This window comes from Anabrus simplex, chromosome 1 (assembly GCF_040414725.1).
Source record: "Anabrus simplex isolate iqAnaSimp1 chromosome 1, ASM4041472v1, whole genome shotgun sequence".
In the NCBI taxonomy this organism is placed as follows: Eukaryota; Metazoa; Arthropoda; class Insecta; order Orthoptera; family Tettigoniidae; genus Anabrus; species Anabrus simplex.
This window is the reverse complement of record NC_090265.1, coordinates 1157886646-1157909489: the sequence shown is the minus strand read 5'-3', so window position 1 is coordinate 1157909489 and position 22844 is coordinate 1157886646. Positions and strand designations below refer to the sequence as shown.

At 39.4% G+C, this 22844-nt stretch overlaps 1 protein-coding gene across 3 annotated transcripts in view; it reads left to right on the top strand.

Moving 5' to 3' along the window:
• Positions 1-22844, top strand: part of SCAR (wiskott-Aldrich syndrome protein family member 3 SCAR) — a 360993-nt gene that overhangs the window by 52202 nt on the left and 285947 nt on the right. The gene's annotated exons all lie outside the window — the stretch shown is intronic.

Here is a 22844-nt window from a genome sequence, read left to right as displayed (position 1 = left end):
TATGGCAATAAATTGGGCTCGTTTATAGCACCACTGATTCCATAACAAAAAGGGCCTTCGTCTGAATTTCTGTAGATATTGTGGTGTCAGTATGTCTGAAGTACAAATTCCTTTGAAGTACAAATTTCTTTATATGTCATGTACCAGGGCAATGAAACGTGACTAATTGTAGCTTGAAGAAGATAAGTTATCTTCGAACGTGATATTGCGTTCATTTGTGGCGTCATTTATTTTCAATTTAGACAGCTATAGAAAAACCTCACTCCCCTTACAAAATAACCTAGCTCCGAGTGTAACGAATGACAGAGAGTTGAATTACACAAATCCTGTGGTCTATTAAAACTATCAAATCACAAACATGGAAGCAACTTAATTTAAGAATGCCAGCAACGTATGAAACCTGATTTTGATTTTAGATTACTATTTTTAAATTTCAAGTCGGTGATTTTGAAGTGACAGAAGCCGGTGCGTTTCGTACTCTACCACTTTTGGGTAATATGAGTGAAGTATGGAACTATTTCCAGTTGGATCATTTCAGTGATAACCGTGCTGTTTGCCACATTTGTAAAGAGTTTCTGACGAGGAGGAAAATCTCACAGCATTAGCAACTTGAAACATGTCACCTAAGATCTTTTTTTTTTTTTTTTTTGCTGAACATGAACATCCCAACAACAACGGAAACAACAAAAACTGAGACAGTGAAAGTATAAGTGAATAAATGGCAGTGGAAGAGCCTGTAACTACCATCATCACCACCACTATCACAGTACTCAAATACTAGCAAGCCTACTCTCACATCTTATGTGGACGGTAAATCCAATTTTAAACCGGAAGACAGTCGATAGAAGGTAATTACCATCAAACTAGCTTGCATGATACGCAAAGACAACCAGCCATTTAGCATTGTAGAAGATAAAAGGATTTAAGCAGTGATTCAGCACCTTAAATATAGAAATATATACCGGGCGAGTTGGCCGTGCGGTTAGGGGCGCGCGGCTGTGAGCTTGCATCCGGCAGATAGTGGGTTTAAATACCACTGTCGGCAGCCCTAAAATGGTTTTCCGTGGTTTCCCATTTTCACACCAGGCACAAGCTAGGGATGTACCTTAATTAAGGCCACGGCCGCTTCCCTCCAACTCCTAGGCCTTTCGTATCCCATCAGCGCCATAAGACGTCAGTGTGACGTAAAGCCACTAGCAAAAAGGAAAGTAATGTAGATTCACTATGTCTACAGTGCGATCCATTCCATGAGCTAAAAGGAATGATTGTTGGGACAGCTCGGGACTGTCCAGTTATACGACTGAGGTTGTTAGCCCCAGAAGACATAGCTATAGTAAGTGAGACAGAAGAAGATGCAAAGACACAACTCTACAACTTAAGCAATATAGCCGGAAGGGTAGGACTGAGGATCGCCTACAACAAGACAAAGACATTGAATACCACTGAGGATTGGACAACACCGGAAGGCACCGTGCAAAAGGTGGACAAATTCAAGTACCTAGGAGAATTTATAACAGGAAGGAATAGGAGCAATGAGGGAATAACAGAGAATATAAAGAAGATGCGATCAGCCTTCTGTATGACCAGAGATATATACAATAAAAAATATATCTACAGACTCAAAGATTAGACATTACAAGGCAACGGTGAGAAATGCTGTATTATATGCTGCTGAGACAATAGCACTAGGAAGAAATGGTGCGGAACAACTAGAGAAAGAGGAGAGAAAAATATTGAGGAAAATACTAGGCCCTAAGAGAGGAGGTGAGAGATGGATGAGGAGACCCAGGGAAGAACTATACCGGAACATGAGGACAATCTCAGAAGAAATCAGACTGAAAAGAGCAAGGTTTGCGGGACATGTAATCAGGATGAATATGGATAGAATGACGAAAAGAGTATGGGAAACAACAGCGAGGACACGAGGAAAGACAGGAACCAAGTGGGTAGTTGAACTCCGGAAAGATTGATCTGAATTGGGGATCAAGGTGAAAGAAAAGGAAAATTGGAGAAGCAAGTACATACCGACTAATATGCCAGAGATCAATGATAAGGATGGATACAGGAAAAGGATTGAGAGTCACCAGTGGAGTAGACAAGAGAAGAGGATACTGAATATCTCGGAAGAAGAGCGGGAGAGAAGAAGAGAAAGGATGAAGAGGTTCTGGGAGGAGAAGAAAATGCAATCCATGAAGGAGCTGTCCGTGGTCCTACATAGGCCGTAACGCAAGAAGAAGACACTATGTCTACCCGCTTGTATATATGAAGTGACATCCTGCCAGAACTGTATCAGGAAGTAGAAAAAAGAGTACAAGATGAGCTCCGACATGCAGATAGCATAGCTGTTTCGATTGATTTGTGGACATTAAGAGCAATCGACGATTTTTTTAGTAAGACAAATGGGTGAAAATAATGCTAAATTTCTTCAATACATTAGAAACTTGCGGTTTGATGAATAAAATAGTGGCTGTGATTCATGACAACGGTCGTAATGTAGTAAGTGCCATGACTTTGGGAAAATTTTCTCTCTTGCCAGTTCATACACTAACTTATTCTGAAAGAGGGACTTTCAGTTCAAAGAATATTGAGAATATCATTGCGTTATGTAGAAAATTAGTAGGAAGTTTCAAGCATTTCTCAAAATCTACAAAGATTCTTAAAGATGCACAGAAATATCTTTCTTTATTGCAATACAGCTGCCTGATTCGAGTTAAACCTACACGACTGAATTCAACTCCTCGTATGCAGAAATGTTTTCGAAACTCAGAAGAGATCCATTGTATTCGCATCTGCTGATCTCACCCATGCTGTAAATTTTATAGTATCACTACGGGAACACATTGACTTATTGATCAGTATATTAAACGTTTTTGATCAAGCAACATTCGTCTTAAGTTTTCTATAGTGACAGTGTCCGAGACAATCCCCATTGTGAACAGTCTTTAGAAAGTCATCACACAGTAGATCGGGACTTGCTAGAGTAAGACAGTCAGTGCTGGATGCAATTAATATGCGGTACAAAGACATTAAAGAGAATGCAATATTACGTTCTAACCATTTCGTGTTCAGTATTCTTCCGTAACAATTTAACAAGCTTTCATTCTTCTTATGTCTGCGCCAGTCGTTGTCCATGTTTCAACTCCACACTTTGCTATGCTCCAGAAATATCAATGCAATAAGCGTACGTATGTTTGAAGGGAGCAAGTTTCTTTCCTTGTGATAGTTTACATTCTTTGTATTTCTGCCATCATACATTATTCTACTATCTTCCTCTTTTCTGACCTTTTCTCTATCATCTTGGGTGAGTATTAATAAGGCTTAAGGCCAGTTTTTCTGTCGATAATTCTTCCTGACGCCAACCCTATATGAAGGGATATATTGACTATTGCGTGTTTCTGTGGAGGTTGGCAGTGTGGTACATTGTATGGCGACCGTAAAAACCAAGTTCCGAACTAGGTGAATTAACTACACGCAGTTAAAAAAGACCCGGTCAGGAATCGAACCCGGGGCCTCTGGGTAAGAGGCAGTCACGCTACCCCTATACGGCGGGACCGGCTTTGTTTTCATACGTGTATAGTTTTTTTTAAATTTTTACGTAAATAATTTTTGTCGTTTACGATATTATTTAGATAATCATTAAAATGTTGATGTCATTCCACAAGTTTTGGCACTTGAATAAATGTACGTTTTCAAATTCACGGGGCCGTTATTGATATACGAATAAAAAATTAATTACTAATTCTTGTGGTGTGTTTAAACTCCCCCCAAAGTCACGTGGCTGCTCAGAAAGTGGGTAGCAAAGTTGCGAACGTTCAATTGAAGGAAGTGTACAGGGATTGCAGTTCGTGTAGGGTTGAACACATTCAGTGTGTGTTTTGAAAACTGAACGAATACATCTAGCATGCTCGGGCAAAAGAGTATAAGTAAATTAAAATGCCAAAATGAGAAGTCCAGATTCTGTGAGGTAGTCATCACACAGCTGTGGTAAAAAATTATATAAGTCTGAAGAGAAGCAGTGAGCTGTAAGGGCACGTGGTACAAATATACAGTTCAAAAAAAATAGGGGAACATGTTTTGTAACGTCTGGTATGTGAACGTTAATTTGGTAGATGGGGTTCCAGTGGTCGTACAGCATATGTTGAGACATTAGCTACTCAGGGTACGGTATGCCAAATCGAAGATATACTCCATCTGTAGGCGTAGCCATGCATTAAACTGCTAAGTGACCCCTCAAGAGAAAATGAATAGCGGTGCGTCCGTGTGTCGTTGTGAGGTATACGGACTACTGCGTTCATTTGAGCACGTTGTACGTCAACCAGCACATCCCATGAGACACCTTAACGAGGTTTAAGTCGCAAGGGCCGTCACTTTGATCTAGGAAGGATGGACTTTTCGTCGTGTTGCTGTGGATCTCAATGTCTCTCCGTTAGTTATTCACCGCTCGTGGAATCGCTACAATGAGACAGGCCAGTTCATAAGGAGGGTTGGACAAGGTCGTGGATGCATGACAGCCCCACAGGATGACCGGTATCTGACCATCTGCGCGTTGCGGCGTCGTTCAGCAACTGCCAGAACTGCAACAAGACTTCAGGAGGGTCACTGTACGACCCAGACGTCCTGTTCGAGCGCTCCGTTTAACGCAGCAACATTGCGCAGCTCGCCTTCAGCTTGCCCCTACCCACGTCAACTGGCAACTTCGCCAACAGAGACCTGTGCTGTTCACAGACGACTCAAGATTTCCCCTGACACAGCGTGATGGACGTCAGTGTACGGAGACCCCGTGGTGAGTAGTACGTACCAAATGTTGTCCAGGAAGGCGACCGATTCGGGCAAGGTTCTGTGTTGATGTGGGGTGGCATCATATTGATGGCCGTACGGATTTTGTCGTCGTCCGTGGTAATCTCACCGCTGCGGGGGTATGTCGAGCAGATACTGCTTCAACATCTGTTGGTTGCTGCATACAGTGTTGGCAACTACATGCCAGGGCTCATGTAGCGGGCATCACCAGAGCTGTCTTGCGAGAACTGGACATTCAAGAGATGGAGTGGCCAGCAGTGAGTCCCGACCTTAATCTCATCGATCATGTGTGGGATAGGCTTGACAGAAGTGTTCGTGGGCGTCTTGTTCCATCACAGACTCTCTAAGACCTCGATTAGGGTCTCATTGAAGAATGGGACCTGATACCGAAACCTGACCTCCGTCGACTTATACGGAAGCATGCCATGTAGGTGCCAAGCTGTGATAAATGCTCGTGGAGGACATACACCGTACTGAACCTCTCCAGCTGTGATAACAATACACCCTGGAGGACTGACTTTTTCTCCCCTATTTGGACATTTCCGTTTTTGTTCTGAAAATGAACGCGAATCCATCGATGTTTTTTCGTATACTTTAACGGTAAAGAATAAAGGTTTAGTTGGTAACATACCTGGGTGTGAGGTATTGTTTTGTGGAGCGTGGCATACATTCAAAAACATGTTCCTCTAATTTTTTTAACTGTGTAGTATAACTGAGAATGGAATTTATGTGCTTGGTAAGAATAGTATGTCAACATGTACAGATTTTACCACTGCACCTTCCTACAAGGTACACTTAGTAAAAGAGTACAAGCCATTTTCCTCCTTGTTGCAATACAATACCAAAGAACAATTTCAGTTATTGTTGTTCATTACAGTGTATAATAATATCAGAAGGGTTAGTTCGGTTGCGACTTGCTGCTGTTGATAAAAGAAGTTTTTACTGCTGTATGAGTGAGTGTTTTGTGATGCGACATGGTATCAAGGGCTAAGAAGATTTTGTAGGTGGTTCTGGCTCAGGAAGAGTACGTCCATACAGAGTGTATAATATCTGTTATTTTTTTAATTTTACAAATTCTTCGCCATGCATTATAGTATTTTTAGTGACAAGATGGTGGTTGTCCATGTCATTTCAGATCAGCATGAATCCAGTGGAGTTTTTATAGCTGAACACATAGAAGTCGGTTCATGGTCTTCGTTGGAACTTAGCGATGAACAGATGGAAACAGCAGTAGAAGTTGAGAAGCTCCTGAACAGTGACAGTGACGAACAGTGTGCCATATAGAGTTCAGTTCATCTACTTCGCCCACTCCTAAAAATGCCAGCAATATTTGCATAGAATTGGTTACTAATTCTAATGAAAACCACAGTGAAATATCCGACTTCGACGATTCTGACCTTGACAAGACCTATATACCCAAAAGCAGTGATTCAGCCAGTCCGCAAAACGAAGGCACTTCCTGCTCGCAAATTCATACAAAAGAAGTGAGAAATCGTGTTGCAGTGTTTTCCAGAAAACTTGAAGCTGAGTGGAAATTGAGTAGTAATACAGGAAAGGAATATGTAAACGCAAAGGGTAATGTTATAAGAGCTAAGAGGACTGTCGGATGAAGTGCAAGAGGATTCTGGAGGCAATCCACAGGGAGAAACCGATCAGGGAAGAGCTGTTTGATGAATTTTGGTCTTTGGGTGACAGGAACAAAAGAGCTAATTGCTCAACTCGTAGAAACGAAACAGGTACATCGCGGAAACGCACAAATGATCCAGATAGACAAAAAAACTAGGAAAGTGACTCAGCTGTTTCACTTCAAAGTTGACGGTGAGCGATTAAGAGTTTGTAGAGACTGCTTCATGCGGACACTTGATGTGTCACAAATGTTCGTTACTGTTGTTATCACAAATCAAAGTGCTAGTGTTTCCGGTGCCATCCAACCAGACCGGAGGGGGCGACACCCACCAGGTAAAAAACAATTACAGTAAATTACAAGAAGTTAAACAGAACATTTCATCTTTCGCAGCGTACGAATCGCACTACACGAGGCCGAGTCTTCGTATCTACCACCCCACATAAATTTGCAAATAATGTACAAGTTGTATTGTGAGAAAACATGCGACCCTGTATCCCGTCCAATATACGAATAAAGAGTTCCATAAAACGAGCATTTCTTATAAGAAACTCAAAGTAGACACATTCCACAAATGTGATGTTTTTCACACACACACAAAAAGAAAGATTTGAGGAAAACCAAGGAGAGAAGTTGAAACTGGAAGAACTTCATCATAAAGAAGGAGACGCAGCTTATTTAGCAAAGGACGAAGACAAACAGCTGTGCAAAGAAGACCTTACAGCCCGGTGCTACTCGTTCGGTATGCAACAGTGTTTACCAGCTTCATTTCTTCAGACATATGTTTCTCTTTACAAGCGACAGTTGTGGACCTTTAATCTCACTATGCAAAAAACAAGCGAGAAAGAAGTAACATGCTACTTGTGAAACGAGACAGAGAGGACGTGGTTCCAATCAGGTCGCAACCTGCACTTACAAACAATTGATAGGCCTCAGATATTAAGAAGGTTACCATGTACTCGGACACATGCTAGAGGCAAAATATGAACTCCCATGTTTCCGCTGTGTTCTTCTGTGCAGTGAACGATATCAAAAAACCTTGGAATTGATATATCATAAATTCATGGTTAGCCGTCATAGCCACTTAGATTGTGATGTTGACCCCGGGCTCATAGAGAAGCAGAAGAAGAGACTGCAGTTTCCTATTTATAATCCCCACGGCTGGACCCAGGTGATACGTTCTGTGGGAAAGAAAAAGACATTTCAGGTCATCGAACTTTCCCGCTAGGACTTTCTGGATTTTGGGGACCTGTACAGAACTTCATTTATGCACCGCAAAAAGGGTACTGGTGTTAATCCTTTCAGCTGGCATCATGTAAAGTAGATACGTTCTACCAGGGATTGGGGTGTAATGTAGTTCAAAACTACCCTGAAAAAAAATAGGATTCGTTTAGAACCTTAGACCTCAAAAGAAGAGGACGCATAGAGGTGCTTAGACTAAATAGGTGCTACAACGGCAAACTTCCCGTTTAAAGAAGAAAAAGGGACATTTTAGACTTGCTTTCTCGTATTCCAAGTGCTTTCCATCAGTTCTACTAGGATATGCAAACATCCAGTATTCCAGACATTTATCCAGGTGGGGAAGGACACGAGGATGAAGACCGAGCTAGAAACAAACATAGGCAGTAATTCAGTGATAGCTGATAAGGAAAGACAGTTTATAGATCGAATTCACCGAATGCCTCAGGATGATTACTGACAGCATTTTATTAGCAGCATTTTAATGCTTTTAATTTCGTGACACTTTTTATCTCTCTTGTTGAAATTAGTCCAATTTCATTGTGTTTACATATACAATTTTATGTACTTTTAGCTATTCTGAACCTGAAAACTTGAATGGTCCAGACAGTATAAGTGAGAAAATGTAGGTAGTAAAACTAGTATAAGTGAACACTTGTCTGAAATGTTTCATTGAAATCAATTTTGATTTATTTTACAGCATTTAAACTAAGAACCTAACATTTTAAAACACTTACATGCTCTGTAGTAGGTATAGTGCTTGAATAAAGAAAAAATGCTTCTGTTGTACAGTTGGCATTTTTTAACTTATACACTTTAGCCCGAGCATCCTAGAAATTATTATTTTTCATACTAATGTAGGAAGGTCACTGTCCGTCTCCTGCTTGGAAGAGGAAACTATAGAGACTTTCAAAATATATTTTTAAATGTGCGGAAGTTGATCAAATTTAATAAATGTGTTTTCAGAACTGGTTAATAACCAATTCCTAACGACAGTCTTTATTGTATTCCATATAGTAATACCTTTATAACTGTAAAGAAATGAAGGTCCTATCGTTACTACCTGTCGTTTTTTCATAATATTTATGTTAAACATCGAGCGTCGGGAAAATATATACCATATTCAACATTTAATATACTGTAAATGAGTGCCGAACAGAGGAAGCTAATGTAGCGCAGAAACGAGTATTTCCAACCACTTTTCTTCAAAATAATTTTTATTTCTGAGTTCACGTGGAATAATGTTCATATTTTAAGAAGCCCTCTAAACATTGTTACCAAATTTGCATATTGTTTGCAGCTACATGGGATTTAAACAATAAATAGTACAATTAATTGAATATTTCCACGAACATATGCCTAGTTGTGAATAGAGATGACTCCTACAGGTGAACATCATCCATTTAAAAGGATAACAGCCTTTAGGTTATAGTCTCGAGTCCTCCAATTTGACGTGGAAACCGATATCAGAGGAACATGAAGATGATTTAAAGACTTACTTGAACAGCACAATCTGGATAGATATTCCTTCAGAAAATATATTTTTAATACACAAGACGCATACCTAAGAGTGTCAACACTCCATGAACAATACACCTTATCTTCACAGTCCCTGACTGGGAACGTGAAATAGTACGCGTTTTCAAGCAGAATGCACATACAGAAACGACCTATTTTCATAAATGCTATCTTCATATTTATCATTACATTAATTGGGCTATAAATTGTCGAATGTAGGGGATATATTTGAGAGTGGGCATATCAGTTACTAGAAAAATACCGTTCTTTAAACTGTTTATTTTGTCAAATAAAGAATCTCCCAGTTAAATGAGACAAACCCACACTTTCCTATTTCACGTGAAAGTAAAATACTGTATAACGGGAGGTGGTGCGAGATTGTTGACAGCGGAGTAGACTACTTCACGCCATGAGGGATGTATCTGATCATCCTTGAAGTCACATGAAGATAACTCATCCTATTTGGCACATTCTCTCTTGCCTCTCATTATGTTGGACATATGCCTAGTTGAGAATAGAGATCCCTTGAAAGAATAAAATCTTGTAGATTATAGTTTCGAGTCCTCCAGTTTTACGTGGAAACCGATATCAGAAGAACGGGCACGGCCAACTCGCTCGGTGGGAAAGAGTCTGATGGAAAGTAGAAGGGGGTAAGGAGAAGGTGGTCATTTTCGACTTTGGTTCCAACAACTTACGGCAGCAGGAGTAAGAACTAGCATATAAACATATAAACACAGACATAACGCACAGTGTTTGTACCCTGCGCTACAGCAGCTGCCTCAGCCTGAACTTACGTCGCGCGCGGCCGCCCTGCTTTAAGCGTGTATACCATCTTATATGAAATCTTACCTTATAAAAGATGCTGGAAGTGCCATCCTTCACAGTCATAAATACCAGTAGTATTTTCTGCACACCAGTAGCGAGAGTTTTGTCTGTTCACACGACCATTACGATGAAACCAGGCCTCATCCGAAAAGAACACAAGCTGTGGGTCGAATAAACGACCGTTCTATGATGCAAGATACCACTCACAATATCTCACTCTTGTGGCTGAATCAGCAGGTTTTTAAACAATGGGCCCGTGTAAATCTGTACGGTTTTATGTGTAACAAATTTTTATCTCTTTGTGCAGAAGAAACTGAAGCCCGTACTTGTGCTAATTTTGTGAGTGATTTATTCGGTGACCGTTCCAAGATTCGCACCAATGTCATCTAGCTTTCCTTCTGTAAAAACTGTTTGGGTGCGCATGTTTTATTTTTAATTTTAAAATTGAGCACTGAGCCAGTAGTTTCAAATTTATTTACAATTACGTGAATTTGTGCTCATGAAGGTGGCACTTCTCTAGGAAATTGCTGAACAAATGCATCGCGTACCCGTCGAGCCGACTTGTACTTAAGTTTTACATACGAAAATACGGCGTTGCAGTGGTAACTGTCTCACCGTATTAACAGCTGAGATTCAGATTGGCTATTGATGTTAGATCGAACACGTCCACGCTCCTTGCAAGGTCAAGAATTATGCGCGCGCTTCTCGTACGGCTGCTTAGGTCTCGGAGAGTTAAACGCCGCTGGACGGTCTGCGTTTATAAGAGAGACCCTGTAGTCGGGAATGTATGGTATCTAGTTATGACACTGCAGGAAAAGTTTAAGGGAGCAGAGAATGGTATCAGGGGGATACTGTGCATGAGGGTTATTGATCTGTAGATTCTAATGGATTGGTAGGAGACAGGGATCTGCGCTCAGATGACCTTCACTTTGTTCAGAAAGTGTTATAGGTAGGTGCATTCAGGGGGAACGGTATAACGACGACTACTCCACCTGAGAGCGGCGATGAGAGTACAGGGAGCAGGAAATTAAGTAGAGATGACAGAGTTGTTATTGTTAAACTGTAAAAGTATTGTTAAAAACAGGAGTAGAATTAAGTAATGTAATACATGTATATTTACCAGCTATTGTAATAGGAGTTTAATCAGGTGGTGGTGATTGTTATTTTAAGAGCAAGTACAACTGGGCAACTGTCCTCTAAAAGAGTACAGTGGAATCATGGCTGATAAGGACAAAGACTCCGATGGAGATCACAGAAAAATGGATTACCCCAAGAAAGTGTACTAACTCCATTGCTATTTAATACAAACCAATGACCAACCACTCCCTAATAAAACAAGTTTCATATATGCAGCCGACCTTGCACTAGTTTGCCAGAGTGCAACTTTTGAAGAGGTAGAACTCACTCTTGACAGTGTTCTGAAGAAATAAGCTGAATCGGTCAAAATCTCTGCTTTCCACCTCAAGAACAGAGAGGCATCAAGGAAATGTCTACTGGAATGGAATCCTCTTGGAACATCATTTCACCTCAAAGTACCTAGGGGTAACGCTGGACCGTTCCCTCACTTTCAGAAAACACTGTTCCAACATCAAACACAAAGTCAGTGCCAGAAGCAACATCCTGAGGTAGCTGAGAGGTACTAACTGGGGTGCAAAGCCACAAGTTCGTAGAACCACTGCATTGGCTCTGTGTTACTCTGCTGCAGAATACGCATCCCCTGTGTGCTATAGATCTTACCACACCAAGATTGTGGACCCTGCAGTGAATGAAGCTTGTAGATTAATCACAGGATGCCTGAAACCTACCCCTGTTGAGGAACTATACTGTCTTGCTGGCGTTGCACCTCCAAGTATTCGTCGAGAAGTCGCTGCCAATCAAGAACGACTGAAGGTTGAGAACGTTGAAGCTCACTCGCTGTTTGGTCATCAACAATCTCAATCTAGGCTGGAATCCAGGAAAAGTTTCCTCCAGACATCAAAGCCTCCGAAAGAACCACCAGATAAGGCAAGACTTTCCTTGTGGAAATCTAAGTAGCCAGAATGGATGGAGCCGCGTGGACATCTTCCGGCTGGCTACAATGAAGACTGGAGTGTTTGGAGGTCCCTTAACCGATTAAGAACTGGCGTCGGCAGGGCTAAGTCCTCACTTAAGTTATGAGGCTTCGCATCAGAGGACAGCAAGTGCGACTGTGGTGAAGAACAAATAGTGACCATATGTATCACTGACTTCTATGCCCATTTTCATGCTCAGAGCAACATTTAATACTTCTGCCGCCAACGCCCTAGGTGTGTATCAGTTTTGGTAAAACACCATCTAGATGTACAGTAAATTTGGTCAATTTCCTTTGTTGGTTGATTTTTGTAATTTTTGTAAATAGTTTTATTATTATTCTATTTTAACTGTATGTTTAAGTATACTTCTGACACGAGTAAATAAAATGGGTGTGAAGTGATATTATGGTTGCGGAAATTTTCTCACTGATCTAGAGTGCTAATCGTAGACAGAATAGAACGTGAGGAGGGGGAGTATTCATACGTGAAAGAAGAATATGTAAGGTACGAAAAATTGAAGGATGAAAACCATGTAATTCTAGGAATAAGGCTCATATCTAACGATAACAGGCAACTTTGTTTTTTTTTATGTACAGACCTGGAAAATGTGGCGCTTACGCTGATGAGGAATTATGTGATAAGGTAATGAGCTACGTGGGGAACGACACGGAGAACAACGTTTCTGCAGTAGGGTTGCCAGCCATCCGCGTATTTCTCGAAAGCTCCCGAATTTGGTCCTAATTTTCAGTAGTCTCCCGGGTTTCTATATTTGACCTATTTGGGCCCCTTTTCTCCCTTACTGTTCGTTGTGTACAACAATATTTAAATATCTAAATTTGCCCCACAGTTGCAATTTCATAGTGGCAAAAGCGAGAACTACGCTTCATTGTGATATGCTTTCTTTTACTCCATTTGTTTTCAACCTCGAGACATTGAACACGCGATGTAAAATGAATAGCGACGAAGTAGTTTAGACAACAAAAGAAGAAACAAACGTATTTGTGTACTTGAGTGGTTTCATAGATTCAACCAGTGAAATATAATTCATACAAAGCAAGTTTTTCAATCTGCAAACGTGAATTTAGCATCGCACATAGCGGAAGAAATTATTGTGTGCCGCACATGAAAACAACAGGTTAGCCAAGTTAGTGCGTTTAAGAGGTCCACGAACGAATTTACTATGATGTTTAACAAAGTAATATCTAAGCCTTCTTTCTAGCGAAATTTAGTAGTTATGCAATTGAACTCGTTTTATTTTACAGGCTACAGCAGTAAAGAGATTACTAAAAGCTCTTGTAAGATAACAAGTTTCGTCAACTCTGCAAATCCAAATTTAAGCATAAAAAGCATCGAAGGCCGAAATGATTGAGAAAAACGTCTTAGCGCCTAGAAGTGTGAATTTTTTTAGCAGTTTGAGTGATCCTAAAAACAGTAATTTGTATTTATTTTGTTATTAGCAGATGCTTCGAGTTATCTTAATAAGAAAATATTTCCTATGGTAATTGGATATGTTGACGCCTTCAAAGTAATTCAAAACAAGCTATTGGATTTCATTGAACAAGCGAATGGGGCCGCAACTGATATCCACAATTTATTGACGAGTGCTCTTAAATCACACAGTTGAGTCTGGACATTGCATCTTCATATTGTACTGATGGTGCTAATATAAGGTATGGGGAAGCATTGTTCACTTACGAAATTGTTGCAAGATGACATACATACATCTTCATTTCAGACAGTTATGCCTTCCAGCGTTCAGTCTGTAAGCCTCTGTGAATTTACTAATCGCCGCCAAAATCCTCTATTTGTAACTAGTTATGTGGCCTCATTTAGTGCTATCTCTCATCTTTCGATCGTTAGGAACGGAGTCTAACCATCTTCGTCTTGGTCTCCATTTACTCCTCTTATCCTTCCTCCATAACAGTCCATTATTGTCTTAGGTAACCTATCCTCTTCCATAGCCCCACCACCGAAGCTTCATAGAGTTAATTCCTAACGTACGGTAGCCTTTATCTCCTCATTCCGGGTACTCTTCTGGCATTGTTCCCACCTGTTTATACCAGCAATCATTTTAGCTACCTTCGTGTATGTTACTTCTAGCTTATGAATACGATATCCTGAGTCCACCAAGCTTTTCAATCCCGTTAAGCTAAGTTAGCATAAAAACAGACCGGTGTAAAGATAGTTTCGATGATGAAGCAGCTTCCAGTTCACGCTCTGTGATTTCAATACCAACAAGCTCAAGAGCAAGATGTACATTCTCCAGTTCTCCATCGTTTATTCATGGTCCTGGTCCTGGTCCAAGAATATTGCAAGGCGGATTGGATAGGTTTGCAGTACACATCAGCTAAGGAGAAAAACAATTGGATTTGCAAATATCTCGTTTTTTGCACAAACTCAGCTTTTCGGCATGTTGAACATCCTGAGTTTGTAAAAACGATTCAGCTTCTTCGGCCTGGCTATAAACCTCCCAACCGAAGAAATTTCAGGTGAACTTCTTGACGAAATTTATGTCAAAGTAAAGAAAACTCTGATAGGAATCTACATGCATGGCTTTAGATGGTTCGAGCAATGTGAATAACGACTCAGTTCTTTGTGTGTCACATAGTGATGTAATGGACTATTGGTACTCACTTAACTTTTTATACCGAAGATAACAGCCATACGTCTGATTATCTCTTAATGATAGCAAAGAAATCAATTAAAAATGTGAAGCTGGCTGCTGTATTCGAAGTTTTTTCTCTGACAATGCTGCCAATATGGGGAAAATTAGTGATACATTGACAAAAAAGATATCAAAGGAGTGGTAACTTACGGTTGCTCAGCTCACCTACTTAATCCGGTAGCACATGACTTCGAGATGGTTGGCATTACAGAACATGTCAAACAAATTATTAAATACTTCAGGAACTTTGCTTCAGCCAAGTACAAACAAGCTGGCAGAACAGCTCTTGCTCTTCCTACGATGTACGCTGGAATTCTTTAGCTGGCTCTATAGAGTCCCATTTGTGTAACTGGCATATTATTATTGTCAATGTCTGTACTGAAAACCGAAGTGCCATTGAACCATTTACAAGTGCAAAGGTTAACGATATCAGTTTGAAATAAAATGTTCAAGATTATCTCAAAAAGCGTACAACTGTACGAGTCTCGTTAGATAAGTTGCAGGCAGCATGATGACTGTACCATTGGGGAAGCGACTGAGGGGTGGCTTGACTTTTTTCAAAAATGAAAACAATCCCAATAAATGAATTCACGAAACGATTTAACACTGCTACAACTGATGCTCATCTCCTAGCCAATCTCATGGATCCATGCTATCGAGGAAAGGGACTGAGTGAAGAATATCTTTCTGCTATGGAGTGTGTTGAAGCTTACCATCCAGATTGCAATGCCTGACCTAATTAAGTACAAAGCAAAATGTTCACCCTTCAACGAATACCTGTTTGGTCCTGCAATACTAAAAGAAATTACACCCCTAAAATGGTGGGTTGCACTGCGGAATAACATTCATCACACAACTTCAGGCCTAGCATATCGGCTGGGATAGAACGTCTTTTCTCCACTTTCGGGTTTGTGCATAGCAAAGTCAGGAATAAGTTAGTGTTTTCCGTTGTGGCTACTCTAACCACTATTCTTATACCTTCATCTCTTTCACACAATATACATAACATTTGTTTGAGCGCCAGTTACTTTTTAAGAAAAAACAACAAAATTCGGTAGAGCATACCTCTTATCTCAATTATCTCAAGGCGTGAGGTGATAAACTCACACATCTGGCAATATACAGGGATATGGATCAGGAGAATATTAGATTACGGTTGCAATTCCACAATCGAGGATTGTACTTGGAAATAGAATCACTTATTATAATTAAAATAGAACTGAGTTTATGGCTATAATTTACGTCACAATGAACAAGCATTGACGTATTTTAATTTAACAAAAATATATATTGTGAGATTTGCTGTTACAATCAAAGAGAGAATTTAATCTAAACAAAAAAAGCTATTGGCATGAACTTGAAGTGAAATTTGATATTGCCGCTGATTTCATTTTTCTTCATGTTATTAATGCATAACATGTCTGATGCTTTAATTACCTGATGTCTGCTCACACCGCTGTTGAACTTGAAATTCCTGAAAAAACCAATGAGCTGAAGTCGGGAGCCGTCTGCTGTTATCTTCTTATGTAACCGGGAGTTGACCTACATTCCCCGTACGAGTGTAGTAAGCTCCAATGTAGTTACATTCACTCAATAGATTGTAATAAATTGGAAAATATTATTGAACCACCTTGTGAAGTCCATCCTCACAAGTAAATGATGTTTCACTATCATCATAGTACCAGTCTCTACTCGGATACAACCACCACTCGTAGACCTCTTCGATGATTCCAAAACCTCTTCAAACACACCTCTTAGCTCTGACCACCACTCTAAGACCACTGACCATCACTCTTCCTTCACTTCTTCCATCCATTTGATCTCCCATACCACTGTTGCATCGACTTTTATAACCTCGTGATGACCACTCCTCTCCCTACTCTCTGGTCATCCCTTCCACCTCAACATACCGTAGCTGGCGAATACAGACACTTGGTCGAAATCACGTGCCCACGCACTGATGTCATCAGTCATGAGTCGTATAAGCTTGCCCACGCGGACTACCTTGCATGTGTCAGCGGGAAACCTACTTGCTCAGTACATTCTTGGTTAAACATAGCCTCGATTGCAAAATACTCTGCCAGCTCATCTGGCCAGAGTTACAAGCCCAGCATGACTATTTGAAACCAACAAATCTCACTTATTAATATACAGAATAATTACAAACAAAATTCACTTAACCTATGATTAAATACAATAATATGCGTGATACCTAATTATTACAGTCTAAATGATGAGAAACAGAATGTAAAATCTAATGAATCGGGTTAATAATAATAATAATAATAATAATAATAATAAATATACTGAATGGAATCTGTAACCCTGTAGTATGGTGACATCGAGAACTCAACAATAAATCCATTGAATAAAGTGGCAGCGACATTAACATTTATAACATCTTTAAAACATCACTATAGTTTCGGACGGACATTCTTTTGCAAAACAATAAAACAAGGACATCAACACCATTACGAAATATCACTGTGTGAACTTTATAGTATTATAATGCAAAACCTTCAGTAGAAGACAGAGGAGACCTCCGTACTCTACTGTATTGGAAAATGATGAATTAGAAATATGAAAACCAAAGAAATCTCCAAAACATTATATTCTAAAAGATATGTTTTAAACAACTGTTTGAAAAATTGAGTTTAAAACTAATTTTAATCAATGTGTATCGTTTTAAACGACTTTTAAACACGCTGTTTTAAAACATTTTGTTTTAACCTGCCAACCCGGGTCAGCGTGTCTTCGTGCCATGGTACTGCACCGTTGCCATTGAAATAAATAATATACTTATCGCGGTTTTCTTTAGCCATCAAGTAAGAACTACGACGTACATTCTGTGGGCCTACAAGTTGCATCTCACTTCCTCGCCAATCACACTGAAGTTAATTTGATGAGACGTCACATTCTCTGAATCAAAGGCATTACCTGAAACGTACGATCCCCTTTCCTCTTTAGAAAGGTATTCAATATACAAACGACCATTACAAAGTAGCAAATTTTATTGACGGCTACATTTATAGGTGTATGCAAAATTCTAAATCTGGCTGTAATCAAGCCAAAAGACATTTCCAACAAAGTTTCTTCCTCTCGACAATCTGTAATTATAAATGCGTGTATTAAGATCTCTTTGAGGGGAAAGATTTCAATATATGATCGTGCAAAGGTAACGTTTGATTACGTATAAACACGAAATGTGCAACATTATCCTCTTCCAGGCGAGCTAAGTCGATGGTTTATTAAATGTTGGAAAAATGTGGTATGATCCACTACTCCATCTGATAATCTACCGTTATTTCCTACAAGAATTCATAGTCTCCATTCACGATGCCCATTCAAACACTGCTGTAGAAGTTTTTATAATGTTGTAATGCCTTTGCTCCTGGTTGTGGTGCTATGATGTTTCCCATCCATGGAAGCTCCGCAGTTAGACACATTCCAGCGTGAGTTAAAGCCTTCAGCTACAGTTTTCCACTCTTTACTTGATGGCAGCTGAAATATAAACATGAGTTTCTTTTGAGAAATTGCTTTCTCTCGCAATCGTTTGTGACTAGTACTTTCTCACTGAAAATAAGATAAAAATGCACGAATTTCAATATCCAATAAAATCATTTCTAGAGAAAAGGTTTATGTGTGTGTGAAAGGAGGGTGGTGGGGAATGTGTGATGTATCCACAAAGACGCACACAAAATGCTGTCAACTTGCGTACACGGATTTATTCACAATTATTTACAAATTAAATACACATAACCGTAATCACCGCCGTCGCAAACAAAACACTTCACTCCGAAAACATCAACAAACCACCATTTTTAACAACTGCCTGTCACTCAGCACATGAGACTGCAACCTTGAAACAGTTGACTGCTAAATTAGAGCATGTCGGTTTTAAACACAACACAACTCCTTTTAACAGTGACTCCTCTCCGCCATCGAGACCGTCTCTCTATATAGGCTTCTAGAAGGATATGTCATAACTTATCTTCTAGTAATTTCTAGAGTGCCTAAATGACGTAGTTATAATGTAAAGTTCTCAATACCTATCTCTCGTCGTACCCAGTGCTGTTCTGGACATTGCAACGCGTTACACAATACTACAGTGGATTACAAATTATATATACAGGTAATAATAAATTATATACTATTAATTACAGGTTCTTACATTAACTGAACCACGACCATCTTGATATATAGAGGCCTGTTACCAACAGTTGTGACGTCACGCGTATAGTGCTCACTCTCCGTCGTCGCGTGTAATTCCTATATTGCTGATACGATACTTTTTATCATAATGTGACAAAGAAAATGCAATAATAAGCCTATAAACACATAACATCGAAAAAACACTATCAAAAGAATACATACGAATACACAAATATATGCACTCCTACTGAAGGCTACTCACCTGGACTGTACGATGACGGTGACTAGGCGAATGGATTTCTCTCAAAACAATGTAATTATTTAATGCTTGTCTGAGCACATGAATAAGTTAAAAACGTATTTTCCAAAATATGATAGATCTTGGACACAACACTCGTTAACTCAGCAGCACGCACCCACACTTGTCACAGGTTTTTCAATTTTCATTATCAAATCATTGAAAGAAACATTTCTACGACTTCCAATGTATAAAAATACATCTTTGCATCAGATATCAAGGTCTGAGTTAATGTGTAGCTTTCCACAATTTGAAAAGTTGTATGACGTTCACTAGGCAAACTGTTGCTGTTTCTAAAATGCCATTATATTACACTTATTTGAGCACATAGTGTTATTAATTAATTATTTATGAATAACAGGAAAAATATATGCCATGATATGATAGATCTTGGACACAACACTCATTAACTCTGCAGCATACATCCACACTTGTCACAGAAATTACCAGGTTTTTCAACTTCACTATCCAAACATTGAAAGAAACATCCCTACGATTTCCACTGTTTAAAAATACATCTTTGAATCAGATATCAAGGCCTGAATTAACATGTAGCCCTCCATAACAAATTATTTAATGCTCAATAGGCGAACTGTTGTCTCTAAAATGTCACTATTTTACGCTTCTTTGTGCGCACGTTGTTGTTGTTAATTATTTTTAGTAATTGTTCCTAAAAAATGTTTCCCAAAATGTGTTCGATCGTGGACACAATACTAATGAACTCCATACCACACACACACACTTATCACAGCAATTGCCATTTTCTTCAACTTTGATTTTCAAAAGGTTTGTAAAAACATCCATGTGACTTCCGGTGTTCAAAAAATGCATCTTCAAAATCAGATATCCACGAACCTACTACGCTGGCGTAACAGGAGGAGAGGTGATACTCCCACGTGGCGCGTCCCAGGTGGCGGATAGGGGGGTCCTAACCGGCTTGCCGACGGACTTGAGGGAAATAAAATACCTCTCGCGGACCAAACACCCAACCCCCTGTGGGTGGGGGACGCAGACGAAGAATACAGCCACGGTATTCCCTGCCTGTCGTAAGAGGCAACTAAAAGGGGCGACCAAGGGATGATTGGATTAAAACCATGAAACTACTTGTGATTAGTACCACCACGCGGGGAACACCATAGGTCGCTATTACTTGGCGCGTAGTACCACTATGTTAGGTACCAAATAGGTTTTTGATTAGTAGCAATCAGGAGCATCGTGCCGTCAGGCTTTCACGGTACCTGTGATTAGTAGCACTATATGAGCGACACCAGGGTTCTGGCTTGCCTATGATTAGTACCCACTATATAAGGAACACCACGGGATAGTACGAGTCCCTGTGGTTAGTACACTTATGTGATGAAAATCATAGGTTTGCGTTGCCTGTAAATGGCGCCGCTATGTGTGAAACACCATAGGTCTGTATTACATGTGCGAATTTCATTACCTGTGAGTAGTACCATAATGTGTGGAATACCGCGAGTCTACGATACTTTTGATTAGTACCGCACCATGTCAAATACCATGGTTCTACTTTCCAAGCGATAAGTACCATTATGAGAGGCCGATGACATATTTTGGACCCCTTTAGCTTGCAAGCATCATCGATTCAGTATTGAGCTATAGAAGCAGTCCCTTGGTCAGTATTACTATTGTTTTCGTCAGTTTCTGAGACTGAGGCATTGCGGGTCGTCTCCACTGATTGTTTTAACTTCATATCCATCCGTTCATTTTTCGTCCTCACGCTTTGAATTCTGGTCAGTGGAGGATTTTGGATTTTTATTTTGTCATTGTATTTCGTTTCATTTCGTACCATCAGGGACCGATGACCTAGATGTTAGGCCCCTTAAAACGACAAGCATCATCATCATCATCATCATCAAAATCAGATATCAAGTGTATCCCTTCACAGCAATTTGAAAATCAAAATCTGTAGGCTGTTTCGACCCCCCTCTGCACATCTTTAGCAAGTATGAATTTGTTTCATCATTCAGTCCTACTGTTGACAATTCTTTGTCCAAGGTAATAAGTGTTTTACAATGAGCACATCCTTTGACATTTCTTAATAAACAGTGTGGAATGTACCCTGCTATGTAAAACAATATTGATGAAGTATTGAAATCAATCCCTTGATTTAGTGATAGCCAAATTCAATTCAATAACTCATTAATACAGTCATCTAGCGTTAAGCACATATTTTTTAACTTGTTAACTGTATCCCGCTGATGTAGACGAGTTGCTAAATGCATTCGAATGACTCAGTAAACACTCAAATGCTGAACATGTGGTACACAGCAGACTATCTCCTAAAGTACAGCTATATTTTTTAGAAGGTATCTTGCGACCATTTAAGCGAACTTGCAGACTTAAGTCTTCGAAAACTGTAATAGATATCTCGACAGTCGGAATGTCTCTGGTTTGAAGCTTGTAAAACAAAACTTTATCGACATCAATTTTGGTAGAAAATTCAAGTATATTTAGGGTTGTTAACTTACGCAACAAGTCATCCTAATTTGATATATTGTCTCCTTCACACCATGTCGTGAAGTTTACTTCGTCATTCTTCAAAACATCCTCCTTTCTTCTGGCGATTTTCGTTTGACAGGTGTTGGTTGAGACATATAGGACGGCTGCCCAGGGAATGTAGTTGGCACAGCATCGTCAGTTAATTTTTGTCTTTACCCTAGGAATAGTTACAACGGAACCATATGGTCTATTTGCAGTGTCAACTCGAATTATGTGATTTTCGGAAAAATGTTTAATACAGACCGAGGCATATTTACTGGGTTCAAAATTGGATCGGTGTATAGCATGAATCCATTTAGCTCGCTTCTCCTTATCGCTAGGAAACGCAAATGTTGAGATAGCCACCTCCTTATTTGAATGGTAATTGGATGTACATCCAGGCACACTACACGTTCGCCTCATTTTGCAAAAGGGAGCATACATTATACTAACACATTATAATAATAATCATAATTAAATGATACACTTTAGAGTACTTCAGACAATTCATAATAGCTCAGTGGGTTCACCTAACCTAACAGTACTTCCTAACATCATGCTTCTCAAATTAGAATGCTATAGTATTTAACACATATTATTGCTGAAAATACATCCTTTACTGATGCGTTTTCATACATTTATTACTTTTAAACACGAACGAAGACCTCTAAAAACGTTGAAATAACGGCAACTTGCTACGAAACCACCATGTAAACAAGACTCGTGCCTCCATATCGCTGCACTAAAAGACTGACGTTATCACTATGGAAATGTCATGTGTAGCAGGCCGGAACTTCGAGTTGGCCGTGACTGAACTCATATAAATGTCTATATACAGCACAAGTTTCATGACATAACCTCACAAACGATGCGATCATCCGATTACGTAAATAATAATAATAATAATAATAATAATAATAATAATAATAATAATAATAAATGGATGGAAACACATCATAGCCATACATTAAAAGTCATAATAATCATAATCGTATAATAATAATAATAATAATAATAATAATAATAATAATAATAATAATAATAATAATAATAATAATAATTCGAACTCAGTACTTGCATTATTTACCCATGGATGAGATAATATTGTTTTCAAGTTATATCAGTTTATCACACTTGCGTCATGTGCTATAAATCGAATGCTTTTATATGTTG